Below are 18,435 nucleotides of genomic sequence, written 5' to 3' on the forward strand. Positions count from 1 at the left end.
AGAGACATAGGCAGAGGGAGAAGCAGGCTCCATGCACCGGGAGCCCGACGTGGGACTCGATCCCGGGTCTCCAGGATCGCGCCCTGGGCAAATGCAGGCGCCAAACCGCTGTGCCACCCAGGGATCCCAAGAACAACATTTTTTTTTTTTTTAAAGATTTATTTATTTATTTATTCATGATAGACACACAGAGAGAGAGAGAGAGACTGAGGCAGAGACACAGGCAGAGGGAGAAGCAGGCTCCATGCCCGGAGTCTGACATGGGACTCGATCCCGGGACTCCAGGATCACGCCCTGGGCCAAAGGCAGGTGCTAAACCGCTGAGCCACCCAGGGATCCCAAGAACAACATTTTAAATGGATTGAATTGAGCCTCCTGACTTGTTCAGTAGAGAGGGCTGAAAATTTCAAAATGGACTGATACTTGGCTAAGGAAATAAAAGCTTCCTTTGTCTTCCAGTATCTTTAACTTGGTATTCTTCAATCTATCCTCCACACGAGACGCCTGCAAACTATGGCCACAGGCCAAATCCAACCTGCCATCTGGTTCTGTAAATAAAGTTGTAATGGAGCACAGTCACATCTATTTCAATACATATTGCTATGGCTACTTTCACACGACAATGGCAGAGTGTGAGACCCCAGGGCCTAAAATATTCACTATCTGGCCCTTTTAAGAAAAGCCTGGTGATCCCCATTTTATGCCATAACCAAAGGGCCCTAATTCAAATCTAATCTGATTACTCTTCTATTTCAAATTCTCCTATCAATCCCTGCTGGCTCCCTCCCCAACAGCCATTCCATATTCTTCATTCTTGCTGGAGAACCACAGCTTTATTTGGATATTTAGTGTCCCAATACACAAAGAATGTGGTCTCGCCCCAGCTGCAAAAGGAGAAAGGATTATTCTAAGCTAATCACAGTACCTGACTTACCAGTGACTGGTTTAGGAACAAGCAAGTCATGTTACCTAGCCTATAAAATGTTAGGGGAAGTTTACTGCAAGCTGCTGAGTTTTCTTCCTATATAAAAGAAACACAAAGACAAACACAGTTCTTCTGGTCATGGATATTGTCATGTGAAAATATGCCTGAAGCTGTTGCTAATTAGCCAAGCAGGAAAAGAGACAGGGACTCCTGGGTGACTCAGCGGTTGAGTGTCTGCCTTTGGCTGAGGCCCTGATCCCCGACTTCACGGATCAAGTCCCATGTTGGGCTCCCTGCCTGGAGCCTGCTTCTCCCTCTGCCTATATCTCTGCCTCTCTCTGTCTCTCATGAATAAATAAATTAAAATCTTAAAAAAAAAAACACAACACAAAGACACCTCTATTATGAGCACCTTGAAAGACCAAAACTCTATTCCATCTTTGCTTCCTATAACTTGCAAAACCAAAGCCAACCTAAAGAATTTCTGTGATAGAGATCCACTAAGTTAAAGGTTTCTTCCTACATTTCAGACCATGCAACACACTAGGTGCCACCTCTGGGGAGCAATGGTAACATCTTTGTGACTGCGAACATTTTTGTGCTTTTATTATAATTTGTTGAGCCCAAGTTGCCCTTTTTGAATATTTATTATGATCATCTTTTGACTAATAACAGAGTATCTTATTTCCAAAAAACTACAGTATTATGCAACAAACAGGAGAGAACATTGTTCTAATGAAGTCAACATATCACATTCTGACTTAAGAGAAGTGAAGTCACTAATAGTGAGATTGTGTTGATGCAACAGCATCTAAAATAACCTGTGTTCCTCAACGGGCTTCCGTAGGATAGGTCATCACCTAAAAAATCAAGCAATCTCATTGGTCTTTCTGCACACTAGCTAAGTTTTGCAGTTCTTTGTTTGCCATTTGTGTAAAGGACCAGCAAGGTATTGCAGAGTTCCAGTTTTAAGGATAATGAGACAAATCACGCTATAATAATATTTACTAAATGAAATCCACTTGTAAAAGTCAAAATACCATTTGTATAACCAGTAATTTTTATAACATGTTTATAGAGGAAACATAAAACATACTAACTTGAAAATCTTTTTTCCTTATTTACACAAAGCTATCCCATAGGATTTTAAGTCTCATAACTAATGAGGGCACCTGGATGGCTCACTGGTTGAGGTTGTGATCCCAGGTTCTGGGATTGAGTCCTACATCAGGCATCCGTATGGAGCCTGCTTCTCCCTCTGCCTCTCTCTTTGCCTCTCTCTGTGTGTCTCTGAGGAATAAAGAAATAAATTCTAAAAAATACTAAGATAACGAATTTATTTTCAGACAATACTGCCTCATATTTTAAATTACCAAAAAGAACTTCTCAAATTCTGAATCCGAGACTATTAAGAAAGAAATTAAGAAACCAAACACCCATGCAATTTACACATCCGATTTGTTTCGTTTTGTTTTCATTGCTTTTTCATTATCAAAACTGCCTTACTCTGACTTCATCTATGTTAGGACCACCATAAGTAATTCACTCTAAAAAATCGTACCTAGATCATGATTCTGTGAAGAATTTTCAGGTTTCATTTCTTCTTCATGTTCAGAAATTAGTTGGTCACTGCTACGTATAAGAAAGAGTGATAAACAATGAGACTTTTTTAATACTGATATGAAAAATATTTACCAGATATATCAAATTCTTAAGATTTTTCAAAGAATATCAGGGTTAACATCAAAACTTAAATTACCCGAATAGGTACTTCAAATTTGTTAGTTCTAAAAACTTTTATCAAGTATGTAATTATAATTAAAGGAGAAACAAAAGTAAGGTGAACCAGTCATGAGTTGAAGGCATTTTGCTCAGTAAACTAAGAGTTAGCCTGCCATAATGGAAAGTGTCTCAAATCCCAAAGTCCCAGCTCTAAAACCAGCAGCTTTTGTTCTTAGACCAGCCACTTCTCTTCCACTCAAAGTCTTTCTCTATAAAACAGGAATCTTACCATCTTATATTACAAGGCAGTTAGGAGGATTTAATGAGGTATTATACCCAAAACGTGGTCTCTCAGGCAAGGTGATGCCCACAACTCTGGGAAGGGCAATATGAGACCTTCCATGACCTAATAAAAAAGGTATTCCACAGGAGTTAAAGCAAGCTTGGGGGGCAGCCCGGGTGGCTCAGTGGTTTAGTATGGCCTTCAGCCCAGGGCATGATCCTGGAGACCCAGGATCGAGTCCCATGTCGGGCTCCCTGCATGGAGCCTGCTTCTCCCTCTGCCTGTGTCTCTGCCTCTCTCTCTCTCCTCTCTGTGTATTCTCATGAATAAATAAAAATAAAATCTTAAAAAAATTAAAAAAATAAAGCAGGCTTCGGGTACAGATGTAGGAACAAAGGGAAAGTCCAGTCTCTTCTTGTAGTATTATTTGAACTCCTTTAATAGTTTAGAATGGTCCTAACTAAAGTCTGCTAGCAGAAAAGACAAACAAAATCCTCGAAGGTTAATTCATCATGAAGGTCTGGGCTAATATATGGTTTCCACGTAAGGTTTTTGAGTGTGAAGGGAAGGGTGTATGGGGCTAAAGCCAGAAGGCCCAGCTGCCAGAACAGCATGCCGGTGGCTTTGGAATAGCAGCTGAGCATATAAGCGTATGTAATAAACAAAAAAGGGTTGTAAGTTTGAATTCTAAGTGTGGATCACCATGAGGACTGACGAATGAGGATCAGCAAGGGCATCCTATGAGCAAAAGTCAATCATGACTGGACTGCAGAACCAGTTTCAACAGCAATGTTGCAGGAACAGAATCAAAGGAAACCACAGAATGATGAGCATGTCCTTTTTTCCATCCAAAAGGCTTATGAAAGAGGACTGTCTCTCTGGTCTTAGGGAAACCCTTAGGTTCTCGGGAAATTCAAGGGGGAAAGTATAGGCGATAACCCACAAAGAAAAGTATAAAGTTTTCTATGAAACTGAACATCTTAGGACACAATAGTTAGTCAAAACAGACGTTGAGGTGGGTAGTTCAGTCAGTTAACCATCTGCCTTTGGTTCAGGTATGGCCTCAAGGATCCAGCCCTGTGTTGGGCTCCCAGCTCAGCAGAGTGTCGGCTTCTCCCTCTCCCTCCACCCCTCCGCCTCACTTGTGCTTGCTCTCATTAATAAATAAGTAAGTAAGTAAGTAAGTAAATAAATAAATAAATAAATAAATAAATAAATAAATAAAATCTTTTTAAAAAGCACCCAGGTATAACATTATGTGAACCCCATGCAGAAGGGTTATAGTTGGAATGAAACAGATACAGTGAGGATCCCTAAGGATAAAGGTCTCAAGAGTCCTGACATAAAGAACCCTGCACCCATTGCTACTTCTAACTAGTCTAGCCTTTTGCTTGGTTTCTGGGTGATGATAGGCTCTAACTCACTGCCATCCCAAAGTGCTGAATCAAATTATACCTTCTCAGCTGTTACATAGGAAGTAACACTATTTTACTATATTTTAAACCTCAGTTGAGAAATATCTAGCATGTTTTAAGTTATTTTCATTTTTGAAAAAAGATTTTACTTATTTATTCATGAGAGACACACACATACACACACAGAGAGAGAGAGAGAGAGAGAGGAGGCAGAGACATCAGCAGAGGGAGAACCAGACTCCTCACAGGGAGCCAGACGTGGGACTCGATCCCCAGGCCCCGGGATCATGCCCTGTGCCCACGGCAGACACTCAACCGCTGAGCCGCCCAGGTATCCTAGTAATAACTAGCATTTTAATGTAAACTTACATGTTAATACTATTAATAATAGCATATTCTTCTGCAGTCCATCCATATACATCTTAGGAAAACCTTCCTAAAGAGAAGACTGACTATATTTCATGGTTCATCTTTTACAGCATATTTTACAGCAAGCATAAGGGCTATTCTAAAATAACAGAGAGATAACTTCATCCTTAAGAACTCAGAGTATTTAAGCACCTAATCTGATATACTTCATCAGGGTAATATCTCACATGTTGCTACAGAATTGACCACTAACATGTCCAAGTGTTCATTTTTGTAAATTAACCCCACGGCTAAAATGAAGGGACAAAAAAGAAGTCTCTGGTTCCACTTGGGTATCATAGTAGAAGTTGCTAATTTAAAACCCTCTGATGAACAAGAAACTATGCCGAGGTCACTGATCTGAATAGGTGAAGGGTTTTTTAAAAAAAATTCCCCATTTTGTGACATCTGGGTGGCTCAGCGGTTGAGTGTCTGCCTTTGGCTCAGGGCGTGATCCTGGAGTTCCGGATCCTGCTTCTCCCTCTGCCAGTGTCTCTGCCTCTCTTTGTGTGTCTCTCATGAATAAATAAATAAAATCATTTTAAAAATCCCCATTTCTTCCTTAAACTGGTACAGTGTACCTCCAAACCACCTGGAGGCCAGGTCGGTATAAAAGCTATCTGTAGGCTTAAAACAGTAATATTCACACTAATGATAAGAAAACAGTCATAGTTGCAGTTAGTGATGTTAAGTTAAACATGTGGTAGGCACTAAATCACATGATTATATATATATAATTATTTACACACAACCACCCTTGAAGGATATATTATTATCCTCCTTTTCATATCAGGATATGTATCTGGTGATGGTAAGTAATGTTTCCAAGGTCACATACCCAGCAAGGAGGCAAGCTAACAATTAAACCTAGTCTTCTGTGAATCTAAAGTCCATCTCTTTTCTCTTTATCACTCACCTATGATTTATCCTCATTAAAGGAAGAGTCTATTCACCTAAGGTTCTCTTTCATCCTTCAATCCATTCCAATTAAAAATGAAAATGATAAAACATACTGGACATGAAAAAGTATAAAAACTGATGAACCCAGAGTATCTGCTAATGGTAACCACTTCGGGATCATCTAACAACATCAGTATTCTTCAACAAAAAGTAATAAAGCAAAGTGTCATCCAAAAAAACAAAGCAACTCCTACTTATGCTTATTGTATATCTTTTAAAGTATGAAATAGAATCTTAAAAAATATTAATAAAAGAGTTCAGATATCCAGAATTGTGTCATAAAGTAAACTACAAGTTGGGAGTCCCCATTATAAAACTAATAATATTAATATGAAACCCTTTTAATATAAAATCTGATGGCAAAAAAACTATTGCAAATGACATCAATATTACAAAGAAATATGAATTCTGCTATACACTGTTCATGTTGGCCTGTCAGAAAAATTGCTTTCTACCTAAGAGATGACATCCTGACATTTTTCACTATATGACTATAACTTAATCATCTTAAGATAAAATTTATGACATGAGAAATTGTTACCACTCAAGACAAAATAGTAAGGTTTAAAAAACAAAACAAAAAAATACTCTACCTTTTAACCGTATCCCCTGAAAGTAGACGTGCTCCTTTTCCTACTAAAAATTTCACCATTTGCTCTTTGTTTTCATTTAGAGCAACTAAAACTGGTGTGAGGCCATCCTGTAAAAGTGAAAAAACAACTTATAATTTATAAAATTACATATTTGCATGCTAAATTTTAAAATTTCTATACATTCTGCTAAACTTAAAACATATACTGTAGAAAGTAAAATAAAATTAGCCCCTTCCTTCTCACCACTCTGTGTTTTCACCACCTGCTCCTTCTTTTTAAAAGACTGCTTTCTCAGGGAGCCTGGGTGGCTCAGTTGGTCAAGCATCTGCCTTCAGCTCATGAGCTCAGGTCATGATCCCAGGGTCTCAGGATGGAGCCCTACCTTGGGCTCCCTCTGCAGCAAGGAGTCAGCTTCTCCCTCTCCCTCTGCCCCTCCCCTCCACTCGTGCTCTCTCTCCTGCTTGCTTGCTCTCTCTCTCAAAAACATAAAATCCTTTTAAAAAGTAAAATTAAAAAAAAATAGACCTCCACTACCTCTTCATAGATTACCTGAAGTCATTCTACAAACTCGCTTCAAACATTGCCTGGCTCCAAGAATCTTTGCTTCTCTCACATAATATACCATGGTACACTCTATTCCACACCATCTAAACCAAGAGCTTCTCGAAGGCAGGGGTGATTTTTTTAATCTCTGTATCTCCACTCTCTAAAACATAGTAGTGAATATTTAAAATATTGTTATTGATTTTAATGGATATCTCTGGAATAGTGTTTTTTCAATTATATTCCAAAGAATACATAATTTGCAAGAAGGAAGACACTGTGCCCCAAAAGAAAGATTCAATGATCATCTATGTTTGTGAAATACTCAAAACTGCACTATACATGTAGCACAAATGAACTCCATTTACATTTGCTTATCCCCATTTGACAATTCCTTTTTTTTTTTTTTTGTAGCAAACATTAATACTTGAGAAATAAGAGTTCTCAGGGATATAGCTTTAAGAACTTTCCAATAAAGGTGAGGGTTTTCTCCAGGTTGTACAAACTTGCTTGATTCTCTTCTATCAATGGTATGGGATCCCAGATGTCAACACAAAACACTGAGTCACTAAGGAGTCACTAAGGAGATGGACTCTGAATGAAAAGAGCTAGGTTTCAGGGTAGCTGGGTTGCGTAGCCAGTTGAGTGACCCTTGGTTTTGTCTCAGGGTGGTGGGATCCAGCCCCACCTTGGATTCTGGGCTCCCCTGGCACTCAGCACCAAGTCTGTTTAAGATACTCTCTCCCTCTTCCCCTCACCCAACCCCCCAAGCCTGTGCATGTACAAGCTGTCTCTCTAAAATACGTAAATAAAGCTTAGTAGAAATCAAAAATAGAAAAAGAATAAATAAATAAATAAAAGAAATAAGCTTCAACTGAACATTGAATGCTTAATACTAAGTAGTTCGTGGTTGGGAAACCTGAGTGGCTTAGAGGTTGAGCTCCTGCCCTCAGCCCAGGGTGTGTTCCTGGAGTCCCAGGTTCAAGTCCCACATCTGGCTCCCGGCATGGAGCTTGCTTCTCTCTCTGCCTGTGTCTCTGCCTCTCTCTCAGTGTCTTTCATGAATAAACCAATAAAATATTTTTTAAAAGAATAAATAGTCCTTGGTCAAGGAGGGCACAAATGATGAGATGAGCGCTGGGTGTTATACTTTATTGTGGCAAATTGAATTAAAATAAAATTATAAATAAATAAATAAATAAATAAATATCCTTGGACTTACTCCTATTGTACAATGATAAAGCTTTATCTTAACTGTTAGAAAGCTCAGTATGAGATTTTTCTCATTTTTACCTTTTTGATTAAATTCAATTAAATAACATATAGTGTATTATTAGTTCCAGAGGTAAAAGGTTGTGATTCAGCAGTCTTATGTAACACCCAGTGCTCATTCCATCATGTGCCCTCTGTAATGTCCATCACCCAGTTACCCCAAACACCCATACCAACCACTCCAAGGACACTCAGGTTGGTTCTTATGATTAAGAGTCTCTTATGGTGTGTCTCCCTCACTCTGTCTTGTTTTACTTTTTCTTCTCTTCCCCTCTGATACTCTGTTTTGTTTCTAACATCTACATAATGAATATGACCATATGATAACTGTCTTCCTCTGACTGACATAGGATATTATGCTACGTGAAATAAGTATGAGATTTGGTCTCAATTATATTAATTCTGGGACCCGTAAGGCATATCCACTTCTAAAAATCCTCTTAGTATTCCAGTTTCTACTGTGATTACTATTTATAATTATTTTGTATTTTAGGCAAAGTGTAAATCAGAAATAAAAATATAACAGCTTATCAATAAAAATAGGAATACTGGAGGAGCACTGTGTTTTTATAGATTGGTAAAATGAATTTAAATGAAAAATCTTAATAACAAAAAAATTCTAATACTGGCTTACATAGATTATTTTTAGCACAATCAATAATACTAAATAATTTAATATTCTCTGCAATATGCATAATATATCCAAATAAAACGGATTAACCTCATAGGACTGCAGATATTCCAAAAGGAACACGAATACAGTACATTTAAAGAAAAAATGGTTTTCAAAAAAAAACAACTTTTAAATTTTAACTTGGAAAATTCATCCTGAGGTACCGGGTGACTCAGTGGTTTAGCATGGTGATCCCGGGATCCTGGGATCGAGCCCACATCAGGGTCCCCATAGAGAACCTGCTTCCCCCTGTGCCTAGCTCTCTGCCTCTCTCTGTGTGTCTCTCATCAATTACTAAATAAAGTAATGAAAAAAATAAGGAGACAAAGAAACAGAAAATTCAATCCCAATCCTAAGAAATTAACATAAAATGCAAAATATATATTACAAATTAATATGGAGTGTCTTGAAAATCTTGAAATCTTTGTCAAAATATACCATAAAACAGTAATTGTAAACTCAGTGCTTATGGAGGCAAAGCAGGTGACACGAGTCAGTGAAGAACCTAGGTGGGGACACGAGCAAACTGGAGACACACGCCTCATATAAAGGGACAGCCTCTGCACAGCATACCAAACAGCAGCATGGGCTCAAGGTAACAGAAGTGATCTGTAAGAAAAGCTCAAAATCCAGAGTTCTACATGCGTGCCATAATTTTAAATGTTACCTCAACTGACAGTGGAAACTAAATACATCCGGGGGCCACATTTAGTCTATAGCCTACTTGTGTTTTTGTATTTGCTGTGACTGTTTCCAATGGCCGTGCGTAAAACAAATACTTGGACATCAACCCTTTCCTAAAGCATCAGGATCATGTTTTACCAACAAATTAGGCCCCACCTTCTAAGGAAAATTGCTGTGAAGACTCATTAACAGCTACTGTCAGAATTTTCCCATGCTTGTTTCAACTACAATCTATTTGTATTTACTGCCCTCACATTGCTAACCGAACAGACAGGAGTTCAGAGGAATGCTGAAGCAAAGTTATTAAAACAATTACCATCTGTATTGTCACTAACTACATGCTGAATGTTTAACACAGTAGTGATTATGCATTATGCCCGGGCCCTATGAATTTGAAAGACATCCTAAGATAGTCTATCGTACAGCTTCAACTAAAAAAGAAGGTTCACGGATTTCTACTGCTGCAATTGGGAAAACCCTGCTTGTAATAATCAGAATGGTAGCAAAACACGTAAAATCTTTAAAGGGTCAGACTCTACTTATTAAAAGACTACTCATAAAGACTTCCCATCTGGGTGCCGGTGAATGACTGATAGTTGGAAGAAAAGGTAATTATTTTTCAAGCCAACAGAGATGACCAATAATTTTCATCTGTGATTCTCAAAGAGATACAGACAGATGAAAGGCTAATGTTGGAGAGAGTGGAAGGAAGTAGCCAGTATCCAACTTCAGTTAAATCTCTTCCAGAGATTTAATATTTTTACATCTCTAAATTTGTATATGTATACCTACCCATTCAGTAGTTCTTAGCCAAGAGTTGTATCAGAATCTCAAAACCCTATTTCCAAATTTCTGCGTACACACGTTATTGGATTCACTCCGTCGAAATCTTCACAGGACAGTTTTGGCTTGTAAATCCTTTTAAAGTTCCCTAGTTGACTGTGATTCACCAGCACAAGTCTAGCTGAGAACTACTACAGTACACAACCATGCCAGTCTCCTCTTTCACCTATGTGGCCAATTCTCCTATCACTTGAGGATTCAGCCAAAAACAGAAATGAGTCACTTCTCAAACCTGCATTCAATTTCCATGGCTGGAGGTAGAACAAGGACTAGTAAACTCAAAATGCAACTTGATTCCATTATTTACACACTCCTTACGTCCTTCCCATCGAGACATTCTAGATTTGCAAGCAGAGTTTAGACTCGTATCTAAGTGGCTACAGCTGCAAAATACTATACTGTGTTCCTCTCCTTGTCCACTTTTTGTTTTTTTTTAAGATTTCTATTTATTTATTCATGAGAGACGGAGAGAGAGAGAGAGAGACACAGGCAGAGGCACAGGCAGAGGGAGAAGCAGGCTCCTCCATTCAAGGAGCACCATGTGGGACTCGATTCGGGAGACCACGGGATCATGCCCTGAGCCGAAGGCATATGCTCAATCACTGAGCCACACAGGCGTCCCTTTTCATGCCCATTCAACCACCAGTTTACTGCCAATCTGATGTCCTTAGAGTCCTCCTAGAATTGATCTCTATATAAATTTACAACACACTCACTGGTTCGTAAGTAAGAATTACTATCCCTGAAAATTGAAGACTCCTTACCTAAACATAAACACTGAAGAAAAACAAACACAATCCAAAAACCTTGTCTTGATATTTCCCCTCACTTGCCAAATGTCTAAATCGCTCTGCATGTTCCTGACTGCTTTCTCCTTTTCCCCTCTTTTGTCCCTCTTAAGTCAAGGCTTATAAAAGATAAATTCCGACCGTGTTAATAAATCACTTTTTGATCAAATAGGAACTTCTCAACAGCAGCAAGATTTGATATTGTAAAATACACTTGTTTTCTGTTTTAAGACAAAGCCTATTTCCAAGGCAAATTTTGCTTTCCTCTGTTGTTTGACACTAAATAAGAAAACAAACTGGGTGAGAAAACATTTTTGAAAATAAAGTTTCAGAACACATTCTGTGTTCTCATAAATATTTGCCATAAATACATAAAAGAAACCTGCATTCTCTAATGCTTCTTTAGAGGTATCATTATTTAGGGGCAACTGAGTGGCTCAGTCCGTTGAGCATCTGACTCTTGGTCTTAACTCAGGTGATGATCAGAGTTATAAGATCCAGCGCTGCGCCAGGCTCAGCGCAAAGTCTACTTCAGATTCTTACTCTCTTTCTTTTCCCTCTGCCCCCACAACACCCCCTGCTTGTACATGCTCGCTCACTTCCTCAAAAATAAATAAAATCTCACGGCTGAGTAATACTCCATTGCGGACATATACCACAGATTACTCAACAATTAGAAACAAAAAATAACTACCATCTGCTTCAACATGGATGCAACTGGAGGGTATTATGCTGAGTGAAGTAAGGCAATCGGAGAAGAACAAACATTATATGGTCTCATTCATATGGGGAATAGAAGAGTGAAAGGGAATAAAGGGGAAAGCAGAGAAAACGAGTGGGAAATATCAGTGAGGGGGACAGAACATGAGAGACTCCTAACTCTGGGAACCAAACAAGGGATGGTGGAAAGGGAGGTGGGTGGGGGGTTGGGGTGACTGGGTGACGGGCACCAAGGGGGGGGCACTTGTCGGGATGAGCACTGGGTGCTGTGCTCTTTGTTGGCAAACTGAACTCCAACTAAAAAAATTTTAAAAAAGAGGGATCCCTGGGTGGCGCAGCGGTTTGGCGCCTGCCTTTGGCCCAGGGCGGGATCCTGGAGACCCGGGATTGAATCCCATGTCGGGCTCCCGGTGCATGGAGCCTGCTTCTCCCTCTGCCTGTGTCTCTCTCTCTCTCTCTCTCTGTGACTATCATTAATAAAAAAAATCTTTAAAAAAAATTTTTTTAAAAAGACAAAACTAAAAGATAAAATAAGTACATAAACCCCAGAGTGTGAGGTGAAAAAATAAATAAATAAAAAACCTTAATTAAAAAAAGGAAGGCAGGAAGGAAGAAGTATTATGGTAAGCCTGGGGGGCTCAGTGGGTCAAGCATCTCTCTCTGGTTATGGTCACGATCCCACTCCTGACATCAAGCCCCATGCATCAGGCTACCTGGCTCAGTGGGAAGGCCTCTTCTTCCCCTACCTCTGCCTTTCCTCCCTTCTCATGTTTGCTCTCTCTCATATAAATACAATCTTCAAAAATAAAAAGTGTTGTTATTCAAAGCAGAAGCTTAGACAGTTATTTCAAAATATTTTCATCCAGGAAATGCTTGAGCTTCCAAATATGAAAAATCGACCCTATCTATGGCACACAACAGTGTTTCTGCAAGGGCAGCGACTGAAGGTAATGCACGTCAAAGAAAGCACAGGGAGACTGGCAAGTGTGGTCATCACCAGCTCCCCATGCACACCTACCACCCCACTGAGGAACTACATAGGCTGAGCAGGAGCTACTCTCCGGAATGGGAGGCCTCACCGTGGTACATGGCTGGCAGAGTGGCTACCAGCACAAGCAGATACCACCTGTAGGATGTCATGACCTGATCCCCCTGCTCTCATCTTCTGAACATTAGGGCCTAGAGCGCCCAAGGCCTATTACAACCTGCTGCTTTCTCCTCCCATTTACATTCACCCAAGCTACTCCTCTGGGTCACGGTCTCCTACTCATCCCCAGAAGCATCCATTTCCTAAGACCCTGCACAGCTTTCGGCCTCCATCATCACCACACTCCCCTCTAGGCCTTCAATCCTTTGTGGGCCCTGAGGGCACCATCTACTTCCAGGCACTAAGGGGAAGATTTTCTTTCTGGGGTGGAAGGGTAGCTAGCAGACAGAATGTTGCCTTTCTTTATGCATTACTTTTCTCTTTCCCTCCCCCTGCCTTGGTTTAGGAGTTGTTTCCATGATGACAGGACCTGCTGTATAAAATTCAATGTCGATGTCTTCAGATATATATGTACCTATGTACAAATATATGTACATATACATGTAAAAAAACCTTTTGCAGCTATATTTATTTATTTATTTTCTTACTTAGTTATTTATAATGTCAAATACGTTGTAAAAAAAAGTTGACCTGTACCTTGTTTTTGGCCTCTATCTCTCCTTTGTTAAAAAGCAGCTTCTGTGCTATTAAGATATTCCCCTCAAAGGCCGCATAATGGAGAGCGGTGTTTCCCTTGAAGTCCTTAGCATTTGGATCAGCACCTTTTTTGAGCAGAATATCTACACATGCCTCTTCTTGGCACTGGACAGCCTGTCAGCATTACAACGAGAAACAGAATGTAAATTCTGAGAACTTAAGGAAACATGCCACAAGTTTCACCAATGAGTTATGTTTAAATGCAACAAATGTTCATTCCAAGGACTTCAATCCAATCCATCTCAGGCAGACATAGCTGTGACCACCCACCTTCACTAGAGCTGTCCTGTTTTCTCCATCACGGAGGTTGACATCGCATTTCCAAGCGAGCAGGTACTTCACCACATCTACACGGCCAATGGCACAGGCCAAGTGGAGAGCAGTCCTGTGAGCATGAAAGGACTTGTCAGGAAATTACAGTGTACCTTTCCAAAAATTGCAAGTTAATTCATGGAATTGTAAATGTTAAATACTATGTTATTCTCATGACTCCAAAACAAAGAATTAGTTTACTTTGGAAGAAAGTACAATATTTATTAGTGATTCTTCACCGCTCTATTAAAAGAGCAGCCTATCTGTTTAGGAAGAGCATGACCTCAGGAGGCAGCTCAACCTGGGTTTCATTCCTACTTAACTCTGTTGCTTCACTGTGACCACTTAGCCTTATCGCAATTTCCTCATCCACAAAATGGGCATAAAAATAGTTATCGCAGGTCGCCTGTCTGGCTCACTCTGAAGAGCATGTCACTCGATCTCGGGAGCCAGGGGTTCGAGACCCCTGTTGGTTATAGAGGTTACGAAACAATAGTAATAATAAATAAAATAAAAGGTAGTTATCTCACAAGACCTCTTGTCGTGATCTTTAAATGAGGATCCATGCAAAGTGTTTAGAATACTAGTTCCTAGCACAAATATTATTATAACTATTACTACAACTTACAAAGACCCACTACAATTAGGTAAAATGATCCAATTATGCCTACTTTGCAGCTACGTTTAAGGATGAGCAAGAATACTCTATTTCAATGATTCCAAGATGCTCATTTTGTCACCTTTTAATATCTCTGACATCGGAATCCAATTTCTAATTCAAAATGTCTAAAACAAACCAAAACAAAAACACAAAATGTCTTAAAACTATAACTGGCATGATTTTTAAACATTTCTTCTTGGTACATAAATAGTGGGGCATCATACAATCTACGGTGTGCCTTAAGTGAAATAATGACATATACAACAGGTCTGTTGCACTTCTAGTCCTATGCTTGGAATTACATTGTTCAAGAACTAAAATAATTTTCAGTAGTTGAAAGCATTTTGAGAAAGGAATAAAAGAACAAAAGAACTTTTTTAAAGCAACCCTTACTTTGATTTTCAAGGAAATTTAAGCCAAAAGAAACTCAGGATTCAAATAAACAGGGAGAGCTCTTTTATTTTTTGGGGGGTCATGGGAAGCTCATTTTATTAAGCATTTTAATTAATAGAAAATGTTTAGATTCATATAAATCAAGTATTTCCAATTACCAATATTAGTATTTAATATTATTGAAATGTCAAAAGGGCAGGTAAAGGTAATCTTTTACAATTTCTGATTCAGAAATCTTTTTTTGACAGGAAGTTCCAAGGAAAAGCTTCACGTGAGATTAAGTCCTAATACTTCCATTTAAAATTTCTCACCTAGGGGCACACGGGTGGCTCAGTTGATTAGGTGTCCAACTTTTGGTTTTAGCTCAGGATGATCTCAAGGTCGTTAAGACAGAGGCCCACATTAGGCTCCATACTCAGGGTGGATTTTGCTTGAGATCCACGCTTTCTTTCTGTTCCTCCCCTCTCCCATGACCCTCTCTCTCTCTCTCTCTTTTTAGAATAAATACATCTTTTATCATTTGCAAAATAAAATAAAATCTCTCATCTTAGGAGTGCCTGGCTGGCTCAGTCCGTAGAGCATGTGTCCTTAAATGTCCAGCCCCATGTTGGGTAGAGAGATTACTTACTAATGAAAGCCTTAAAATCTAAATACATAAAATTTCTCATCTTGCTCATACTGGGCAACATGGAGTCTTTATTTTTTTATTTTTATTTTTATTTTTTTAATTTTTTTTTAAGATTTTATTTATTTATTCATAGAGACAGAGAGAGGGAGAGGCAGAGACACAGGCAGAGGAAGAAGCAGGCATCATACAGAGAGCCTGACGTGGGACTCGATCCAGGGTCTCCAGGATCACGCCCTGGTCTGCAGGCGGCGCTAAACCGCTGCGCCACTAGGGCTGCCCGTCTTTATTTTTTAAGATTTATTTATTCATGAGAGACACAGAGAGAAAGCAGAGACATAGGGAGAAGCAGGTGCCTCACGGAGAGCCCAATGTGGGACTCGATCCCAGAACTCTGGGATCACGCCCTGAGCCAAAGACAGATGCTCAACCACTGAGTCACCCAGGAGTCCCTGAAGTCTTTTTAAAATTGAAAAGATCCTGAGTATATTATGTCTGCTACATAACCTGCGTTCAGGTTTGTCTGAGAAATAAATGGACTGAAAGAATACATAAATTCATTAGGAGAATATAATAGTGAAAGGGAATAGAAGGGAAGGGAGAAGAAATGGGTAGGAAATATCAGAAAGAGAGACAGAACATGAAGACTCCTAACTCTGGGAAACGAACTAGGGGTGGTGGAAGGGGAGGTGGGCAGGGGGTGGGGGTGAATGGGTGACCGGCACTGAGGGGGGCACTTGACGGGATGAGTACTGGGTGTTATTCTGTATGTTGGCAAATTGAACACCAATAAAAAAATAAATTTATTATTAAAAAAATTCATTTGGAGAGTTCTATAGTTTTTAAAGATTTATCTATTTCTTGGAAAAAGAGAGAATGCATGAGTGCGGTGAAGGGCAGAGGGAGAGGGAGACAATCTCAAGCAGCCTCCCCATTGAACATGGAGCCCGGCGGGGGGCTCAACCCCACAATCCTAAGATCATGACCAGAGCCAAAATCAAGAGTCTAATGCTCAACAAACAGCCACCAAGGCACCAGGAAAGTTCAATATTTTTAAAGAAAACTTTTGTGAAGTAAACTAATACTTTTGAAATAGCAAGAACATTTATATTTGCTATTTTTAAATTTTTTTTCAGAAGAGATACAACAAAAAATTCTATAAGGTTTTGAAATACCATTTATATCTTTTATTTTTTATTTCATAAGGATTTAACCAAAATAAAATTATTAACCATTTACTTATTACATGTTATAGAGCTGCACATAATAAAACCATATGTATAGGTCATCCCCCATGGCACAGCAGTTTAGGGCCACCTGCAGCCCGGGGTGTGATCCTGAGATCCAGGATTGAGTCCCACGTCGGGCTCCCTGTAATGGAGCCTGCTTCTCCCTCTGCCTGTGTCTCTGCCTCTCTCTCTCTCTCTGTGTCTCTCATGAATAAATAATATTTAAAAATAAATAAATAAATAAAATAAAACCATATGTATATATTTGATGTATGCATAATACAACCTACAACACAGATAAAAATATTCCCCTTAGTTCTGAAGAGTCTAAAAGTTGTCAGAAAATACCAATCCCCACCCATCAATTTTTTTTAAATAGAAAGAGGGGCACTTAGGTTCAATCAGTTAGGCATCTGCCTTCTGTTCAAGTCATAGAGCGGGGGTCCTGGGATCGAGCCCTACATCATCAGGCTCCCTGCTCCACGGGTTTCTGCTTGTCCCCCTGCCCCTCCCTGCTGCTTGTTTGCCTGGTCTCTCTCTCAAATGAATCGATAAAATCTCTTTAAAGTAAATAAGTAGAAACTATTTTTTGTCTACACAAGATTCATATTCTTGTTCTCCTGGATTAGTTCATTGATAATAAACCTTTCTTAGAATTTTTATATATCTTTCCTATAGAAATCACAGATTTTAAGAAAATGAAAAATCCACTTAGAATCCAAATGTTTGAAGATAACTAATTTTATATTTGCACATCTTTTTGACTAACTCAAAACCATTGTCTGCTTATGTGTTTGTATCATAAAAACAATTTTTCTCTCATTTAATGATCCAAAGTACAGCTTCGCATGTTAATGTGTATCAATTATCTCTGCCACATTCAGTGGTCACATAGTAGTCCAGCCTATGGATACACTGCCATTTACGTATACAGGCCATTAAGTGACTCCTTAATACACTGCTATTGTAAATAGTGCTGAGAATAGCATATTGTATATTATTTATTTCTAATTGTTTCCTAAATATATTTTACATCAATAAGCTTCATGGCTCAAGGAAATACTTATTTTTCAATGAGGTACTTAACCACCAAACTATCTGAAAAGTCCAAAACAACTTAGATTTTAAGCAGTAGTATAAGTAACATCATTCCTTATCTTCACAAAGCTTGGTATGGAAAATGGGATTTTATACCTCTTTTTAAAAAATATTTTATTTGAAATTAAGAACACCAGCAGAGGGGAGGGGGAAAGAGAAAAGCAGACTCCCCACTGAGCAGGGAGCCTCACCGGGGGCTAAGTCCCAGGACCCAGAGATCATAACCCTGAGAGGTCAAAAGAGGCCAACTGACTCAGCCATCCAGGGGCACCTATCTCATTCCTTTAATAACTTCCCTGTAAAACGAAGATGTTCTTTTTCTCCTAAACATATGTTGTAAATATTTTGCAAGTACATTCTCTTTTATTTTGTTAATATTACTTTCTGATTCAGAGGTGTTTATGTGACTGAATCAACCTCCAGAATTTTTGGTTTTTTTAAATATTTTTTATTTATTTATGATACTCACAGATAGAGAGGCAGAGACATAGGCAGAGGGAGAAGCAGGCTCCATGCACCGGGAGCCCGATGTGGGATTCGATCC

General features: G+C 39.1%; 1 long non-coding RNA gene across 2 annotated transcripts in view; it reads right to left on the reverse strand.

Annotated features, from left to right (window-relative positions):
- LOC119876055 overlaps positions 1–18,435 on the reverse strand; it is a 55,949-nt gene that overhangs the window by 1,939 nt on the left and 35,575 nt on the right. For both annotated transcript variants that reach the window (XR_005355241.1, XR_005355240.1), the window contains exons 3-6: positions 13,844–13,958; positions 13,514–13,687; positions 6,307–6,413; positions 2,487–2,557 (exon numbers count right to left, since the gene is read on the reverse strand). This is a non-coding gene — a long non-coding RNA (uncharacterized LOC119876055). The remainder of the gene's footprint in view (positions 1–2,486; positions 2,558–6,306; positions 6,414–13,513; positions 13,688–13,843; positions 13,959–18,435) is intronic.

This window comes from Canis lupus, chromosome 2 (genome assembly GCF_011100685.1).
Source record: "Canis lupus familiaris isolate Mischka breed German Shepherd chromosome 2, alternate assembly UU_Cfam_GSD_1.0, whole genome shotgun sequence".
Taxonomy (NCBI): Eukaryota; Metazoa; Chordata; class Mammalia; order Carnivora; family Canidae; genus Canis; species Canis lupus.